This window comes from Crinia signifera, chromosome 9 (genome assembly GCF_055691185.1).
Source record: "Crinia signifera chromosome 9, ASM5569118v1, whole genome shotgun sequence".
In the NCBI taxonomy this organism is placed as follows: domain Eukaryota; kingdom Metazoa; phylum Chordata; class Amphibia; order Anura; family Myobatrachidae; genus Crinia; species Crinia signifera.
The window spans coordinates 79,663,794-79,671,679 of record NC_139225.1 but is presented as its reverse complement, the minus strand read 5'-3'; the positions used below and the strand labels follow the sequence as shown (position 1 = coordinate 79,671,679).

At 37.0% G+C, this 7,886-nt stretch overlaps 2 non-coding genes across 2 annotated transcripts; one reads left to right on the top strand and one right to left on the bottom strand.

Moving 5' to 3' along the window:
- Positions 1-1,867: 1,867 nt before the first annotated feature.
- On the bottom strand, positions 1,868-1,986 carry LOC146039143 (5S ribosomal RNA). The gene has a single exon (XR_014462674.1). It is a non-coding gene; the product is annotated as a 5S ribosomal RNA (ribosomal RNA).
- A 4,217-nt stretch (positions 1,987-6,203) lies between these two features.
- On the top strand, positions 6,204-6,322 carry LOC146039142 (5S ribosomal RNA). The gene has a single exon (XR_014462673.1). It is a non-coding gene; the product is annotated as a 5S ribosomal RNA (ribosomal RNA).
- Positions 6,323-7,886: the final 1,564 nt, after the last annotated feature.

Here is a 7,886-nt window from a genome sequence, read left to right as displayed (position 1 = left end):
ATTTCTTTTTCTCATTAACTATCAATCTCATTAGATTGATTGAGCAATCATGTAGAATTGTGTCCCATTTTTTAATGAATTCGGTATCTGTGTTGCCGAATGTTGGTTGCTTGGTCAGTCTTAAACCTCTTGGGACTCTGTCTACTGAAATATATTGTTCAAGTCCTTTGATGTCCCACCAAGTCTTCATTTCCTTAGCCAATAGTTTTTCAATTGTCCAAAATTTGTCATCCAAACCACATGGGTTCTCTAGTTCAGTGATTACCACATTTTCACTAAAGATTTTTTGGCACCAGTCATTCCTTTTGTTGGTGCGCTCATTAGCTCTAAACATAGTTCTTGTCTTAGCTAAAATAGCACCAGGCAGCCTCCTAAGAAATACCTGTAAAGTGTCTGTTAGTTTTGGATAGGGGGCGCCATTTGTGCTGGATGTATATTCCTCAAACAATAATATTCCCTTATAATATAGAGGGTGTCAGCCTATCTTTAAGTAAGAGCGATGGTATGTCACTCACGAGTAAATAGGTAAAAATGTAAAAAGATATTGGCGACTAATTATTGTAAATAAGATAATTTGAATAAAAAATAAATATTTAATAGGATGACAATAAAACAATATAAGTAGAAGGACAATTGTATACCAATGGACATATGATTACACAGTAAAAAGCTGGTATTCAAGATATACAGATGTAAAAACAATAATAGGTAGGAAATAGGGTGAGGATATATATAAAAAAAGGGGATTTTTTCTTATATAAAAAAGTAAAAAAAAAAAAAAAAATTTTTTTTTTTTAAATATGAAGAATACTGAAAAGATATATAAAAAAGTTCTTAACTTTTGCAGTGATAGGAGGTAGGTAGCCCAACGCGTTTCGTCGTAGTGACTTCTTCAAGGGGTGGGAGACAAATGAGCTCAGATCTGTATTTGTACCTGTATGCCTGTCAGTATCAGCTATGACATCATTTCCTGTTCATTAATCAATTACTAAGGCTAAAATCGTTGGAACATCATATATTGGGACTGGACATATGTTTAAAGGTTGGTTCAGGTGCAGAGGTGTAAAACGCTATATTTACAACATTTTTAAGTGGCTAAAACGTTCATTTCATGTAAAGTACATAAAATCGCGGCACTTCCGCCACGTTTCCGGCGTCCATACTGCGCTAATGCGCATGCCCGGCTGTTCACTGTTTATATGAAGCTGTGACCTTCTCCGCTGGGTGCGCTTGCGCAGGAAGGCTGTGAGACTGGCAGAGGTTCTCTTGTATGGCTCTTGCGGATGTGTCCTTATCAGTGAGCGCCGGCGGCCATTTTGTTGGAGTTTTCCCATTGAAAAAAGGCTGCTTGTGATACTTCTTAAGGATATTTTCATTGCGCCCATATCATATATGAAAACAAAAGGAACGATGGTCAATACATTTGTTCTGGACAGTTGGGATATATAGTATACCCATACAAATTAATAATTAGAAATTGCGAGGCTTAATTATAAGTGATCTCATATATATACACCAGTGTGTTTATCTGAAAAAGGTTTACGTGATAGTTTGTATACAATTATAGTGCATATTTAATATTCACTAGAATTCACTAAAACTGACCCAATACTAATAATTCGCATGAAATTTATTAATACTTCATATTGCTGTGTGCTGCAATAAAATTTATATATAAAGTAGAAAGTGCTAAAGTGCTATAAGTTAATAGTAGTTAGGTGTTTATGCATAAACACTATTAGTTATAATTCATATTAGTGATTTTTGTGTGTCAGAATGAAAGGCAAGAGAGTGCTAAAGTGCTGAGTGCTAGAAGTTGCTTGAACCTAGATACTACTCCGGTATATATTATTATGCTTCTTATTTGGTACTACAGCACCAGGTCTTCCCAAGAGGTCTCCCATCTTGGTACTTGCCTGGCCCAACACTGCTTAGCTTCCAAGATCGGACGAGATTGGGCGTAACAAGTGTGGTTTGACTGTAGGAAAATACAGCGACACCTGGAGATTTTAAGTACTTTTATTAGGTTCGTACAATATACTGCATATTGAGTGTGAAATACACCAAGGTAATAGATACGGAAGAGGGCAGTGAAGGACTGATAAAAGAAAGAAATGGTGTTTTTTACAGTGTTTTAACAGAAATACTAATAATTATTTTTATACAGGTGGGATGAAGCGGATAGGATAAAAGAGTTAGATTCGACCTTATAGAAATGGCGCGATCTCATAATTGTCGTTGAAGCCCAGGGGGTGTAGAGTGTTTAATTCAAAGATCCAGTACATTTCCCGCTGGGACAGTTTTTTCGCCAGATCGCCGCCTCTTGGTCCTAGTTTGACCCATTCAATAGCCTTAAAAGTCATTCCCTCTGGGTTGGCATTATGGTGGTTTTCGAAATGTTTGTATATGGCATGACTGTCGACTTTGTTCTTTATGTTCCGACTGTGCTCCTGAATCCTTAGTTTGAGGGGTCTTTTGGTTTTGCCCACATATTTCAGATGACATGGGCACTCCAGAAGGTAGATCACGGATGTAGTGTTGCAATTGATAAAGTCTTTGATTTGGTATTCCTTTGTATTGTTGTGGTTGGTAAATTTCTTTCTGGTAGGGTGGACGAATCTGCAAATATTACATTTTCCACACTTATAGGAGCCTGTACATTTTTGGCTAGGATGATTTTGGGTGTTCTTTGATATCAGTAGGCTTGGTGCCAGGATCTCTTTAAGACTCTTGGATTTCTTAAAGATCACTTCTGGGTTAGGTGGTAACAGTTCCCTTAGTATGGGGTCCATAAGTAACAGGTTCCAGTGTTTCTTTAGGCTCTGTTTGATTGTTGGTTCATGTTGATTATACGTGGTGATGAAGGCAATTTGTTCTTTTTTCTCTTTTTTTGTGTTATACTCAAGTAGATTTTCTCTTTTGATGTTGTTTACTTTTTTCCTTGCGTTCTGGAGGATTTGAGTGGGATACTCCTTTTCTTCAAATCTTTTGTTGTATAACTCCAGTTGATCTTCGCATTCTTTGTCTTTGCTGCAGTTTCTTTTAATGCGGTTATACTGTGAGTATGGAATATTTTCTTTCCACTTACGCAAGTGATTACTTTTGAAGTGAAGATAACTGTTTGTGTCGACTTGTTTGATGTAATTCTTTGTGTTCACTTGAGAGTCTTCACCTGTGAGAATTAAGTCCAGGAATTCGATTTCAGTCTTGTTGATTTTGGATGTGAACCGCAAATTCATTTGGTTGTCTTCGATATATTCTAAAAATTCTTTAAAACATTCTTCATCACCTTCCCAAACAATTAAAATATCATCAATATATCTCTTATAAAACCTGATGTTGTCTTTAAAAGCGTGGTCTGAGTGTATAAAACGTTTCTCCCAACTCCCCATAAAAAGATTCGCGAAGCTAGGGGCAAAGATTGTGCCCATCGCTGTACCACATTTTTGAAGGTAAAATTGATCCAAAAATTTAAAATAATTGTGACTTAGGATAAAGCTCATGATGTCACATATAAAAGACTTGTGTTGTGGGACTTAAATCAACAGGAGATGATGGTTTTTTATCTACGGACACGGCAACAAGAATACGGGAAACCGTAAGAATGAATGTGAAGGAAGACGTCAAGATAGCATCCCCTCTAAAAAGAAGGTTCATAGAAGAAGAGGAAAAAGGGGCGGAAGGAGGGAGAGACTCCAAAAAAAGAACGATCCAGTAGACATACGACCTAAAGGAATCTTTAATCTCTCCAAACACGTACTATCGAAAGCAGAAACCACCCTTCTAAACAGAGGTCTATCCTTCGCCCCAACAGAGGGCATGAATAAATTCGAGACTTACATCGATCTGAATAAATTTGTAAGAAAATTGACTCTGAAAAGACATTTCGCTAAGAATGAGAATGCCACTATACGCAACTATGAAGACAGATCAAAATCTGGGCTAAAACCAGTTTCTAAATATTATCCAATCGAATCGAAAGGCAATAACATTGGGATTTTTTACGATTTAGTAAAAAAAGATCTGTGTGAGAAAGAAATGGAACCTATTACTCAGAAAAATTTATCCAACGCAGAAAGAGAAGCTTTGAAAAATTTGAAAGACAATCCAGAAATCATCCTAAAACAAGCAGACAAAGGAGGAGGATTGGTGATCATGGACCGTGATGCATACATCTGTGAAGCAAACAGACTGTTGGGTGATGAAATTTCCTACGCAGCCCTGAGCAAGGATCCCAAGGAGGAATTCATAGAGGAATTAAGAGTACTACTCCTCCAAGGATTGCGGGAACAAACCATCACCAAGGAAGAATACCAATACTTAATGAGGTCCAATCCCATCACCCCTATTTTTTACTTCTTACCCAAGATACACAAGTGTTTGCAAAATCCACCGGGACGCCCTATAGTGGCAGGCATTGATTCCCTGACTTCAAATTTATCTGAATATGTGGACATTTTTTTACGTAAATATGTGACGAATCTGCCAACCTATTTAAAGGACACCACTACGGTCTTAAACCTTTTAAAAGATTTTAAATGGAAAGACTCCTTTTATTGGGCCACAATTGATGTCCAGTCGCTGTACACCTGCATAGAACACCAGCAGGGGGTTGAAGCATGCAAAGAATTTATGGAAGATGACGCCACACTCACCCCACAACACAAGTCTTTTATATGTGACATCATGAGCTTTATCCTAAGTCACAATTATTTTAAATTTTTGGATCAATTTTACCTTCAAAAATGTGGTACAGCGATGGGCACAATCTTTGCCCCTAGCTTCGCGAATCTTTTTATGGGGAGTTGGGAGAAACGTTTTATACACTCAGACCACGCTTTTAAAGACAACATCAGGTTTTATAAGAGATATATTGATGATATTTTAATTGTTTGGGAAGGTGATGAAGAATGTTTTAAAGAATTTTTAGAATATATCGAAGACAACCAAATGAATTTGCGGTTCACATCCAAAATCAACAAGACTGAAATCGATTTCCTGGACTTAATTCTCACAGGTGAAGACTCTCAAGTGAACACAAAGAATTACATCAAACAAGTCGACACAAACAGTTATCTTCACTTCAAAAGTAATCACTTGCGTAAGTGGAAAGAAAATATTCCATACTCACAGTATAACCGCATTAAAAGAAACTGCAGCAAAGACAAAGAATGCGAAGATCAACTGGAGTTATACAACAAAAGATTTGAAGAAAAGGAGTATCCCACTCAAATCCTCCAGAACGCAAGGAAAAAAGTAAACAACATCAAAAGAGAAAATCTACTTGAGTATAACACAAAAAAAGAGAAAAAAGAACAAATTGCCTTCATCACCACGTATAATCAACATGAACCAACAATCAAACAGAGCCTAAAGAAACACTGGAACCTGTTACTTATGGACCCCATACTAAGGGAACTGTTACCACCTAACCCAGAAGTGATCTTTAAGAAATCCAAGAGTCTTAAAGAGATCCTGGCACCAAGCCTACTGACATCAAAGAACACCCAAAATCATCCTAGCCAAAAATGTACAGGCTCCTATAAGTGTGGAAAATGTAATATTTGCAGATTCGTCCACCCTACCAGAAAGAAATTTACCAACCACAACAATACAAAGGAATACCAAATCAAAGACTTTATCAATTGCAACACTACATCCGTGATCTACCTTCTGGAGTGCCCATGTCATCTGAAATATGTGGGCAAAACCAAAAGACCCCTCAAACTAAGGATTCAGGAGCACAGTCGGAACATAAAGAACAAAGTCGACAGTCATGCCATATACAAACATTTCGAAAACCACCATAATGCCAACCCAGAGGGAATGACTTTTAAGGCTATTGAATGGGTCAAACTAGGACCAAGAGGCGGCGATCTGGCGAAAAAACTGTCCCAGCGGGAAATGTACTGGATCTTTGAATTAAACACTCTACACCCCCTGGGCTTCAACGACAATTATGAGATCGCGCCATTTCTATAAGGTCGAATCTAACTCTTTTATCCTATCCGCTTCATCCCACCTGTATAAAAATAATTATTAGTATTTCTGTTAAAACACTGTAAAAAACACCATTTCTTTCTTTTATCAGTCCTTCACTGCCCTCTTCCGTATCTATTACCTTGGTGTATTTCACACTCAATATGCAGTATATTGTACGAACCTAATAAAAGTACTTAAAATCTCCAGGTGTCGCTGTATTTTCCTACAGTCAAACCACACTTGTTACGCCCAATCTCGTCCGATCTTGGAAGCTAAGCAGTGTTGGGCCAGGCAAGTACCAAGATGGGAGACCTCTTGGGAAGACCTGGTGCTGTAGTACCAAATAAGAAGCATAATAATATATACCGGAGTAGTATCTAGGTTCAAGCAACTTCTAGCACTCAGCACTTTAGCACTCTCTTGCCTTTCATTCTGACACACAAAAATCACTAATATGAATTATAACTAATAGTGTTTATGCATAAACACCTAACTACTATTAACTTATAGCACTTTAGCACTTTCTACTTTATATATAAATTTTATTGCAGCACACAGCAATATGAAGTATTAATAAATTTCATGCGAATTATTAGTATTGGGTCAGTTTTAGTGAATTCTAGTGAATATTAAATATGCACTATAATTGTATACAAACTATCACGTAAACCTTTTTCAGATAAACACACTGGTGTATATATATGAGATCACTTATAATTAAGCCTCGCAATTTCTAATTATTAATTTGTATGGGTATACTATATATCCCAACTGTCCAGAACAAATGTATTGACCATCGTTCCTTTTGTTTTCATATATGATATGGGCGCAATGAAAATATCCTTAAGAAGTATCACAAGCAGCCTTTTTTCAATGGGAAAACTCCAACAAAATGGCCGCCGGCGCTCACTGATAAGGACACATCCGCAAGAGCCATACAAGAGAACCTCTGCCAGTCTCACAGCCTTCCTGCGCAAGCGCACCCAGCGGAGAAGGTCACAGCTTCATATAAACAGTGAACAGCCGGGCATGCGCATTAGCGCAGTATGGACGCCAGAAACGTGGCGGAAGTGCCGCGATTTTATGTACTTTACATGAAATGAACGTTTTAGCCACTTAAAAATGTTGTAAATATAGCGTTTTACACCTCTGCACCTGAACTAACCTTTAAACATATGTCCAGTCCCAATATATGATGTTCCAACGATTTTAGCCTTAGTAATTGATTAATGAACAGGAAATTATGTCATAGCTGATACTGACAGGCATACAGGTACAAATACAGATCTGAGCTCATTTGTCTCCCACCCCTTGAAGAAGTCACTACGACGAAACGCGTTGGGCTACCTACCTCCTATCACTGCAAAAGTTAAGAACTTTTTTATATATCTTTTCAGTATTCTTCATATTTAAAAAAAAAAAATATATTTTTTTTTTTTTTACTTTTTTATATAAGAAAAAATCCCCTTTTTTTATATATATCCTCACCCTATTTCCTACCTATTATTGTTTTTACATCTGTATATCTTGAATACCAGCTTTTTACTGTGTAATCATATGTCCATTGGTATACAATTGTCCTTCTACTTATATTGTTTTATTGTCATCCTATTAAATATTTATTTTTTATTCAAATTATCTTATTTACAATAATTAGTCGCCAATATCTTTTTACATTTTTACCTATTTACTCGTGAGTGACATACCATCGCTCTTACTTAAAGATAGGCTGACACCCTCTATATTATAAGGGAATATTATTGTTTGAGGAATATACATCCAGCACAAGTGGCGCCCCCTATCCAAAACTAACAGACACTTTACAGGTATTTCTTAGGAGGCTGCCTGGTGCTATTTTAGCTAAGACAAGAACTATGTTTAGAGCTAATGAGCGCACCAACAAA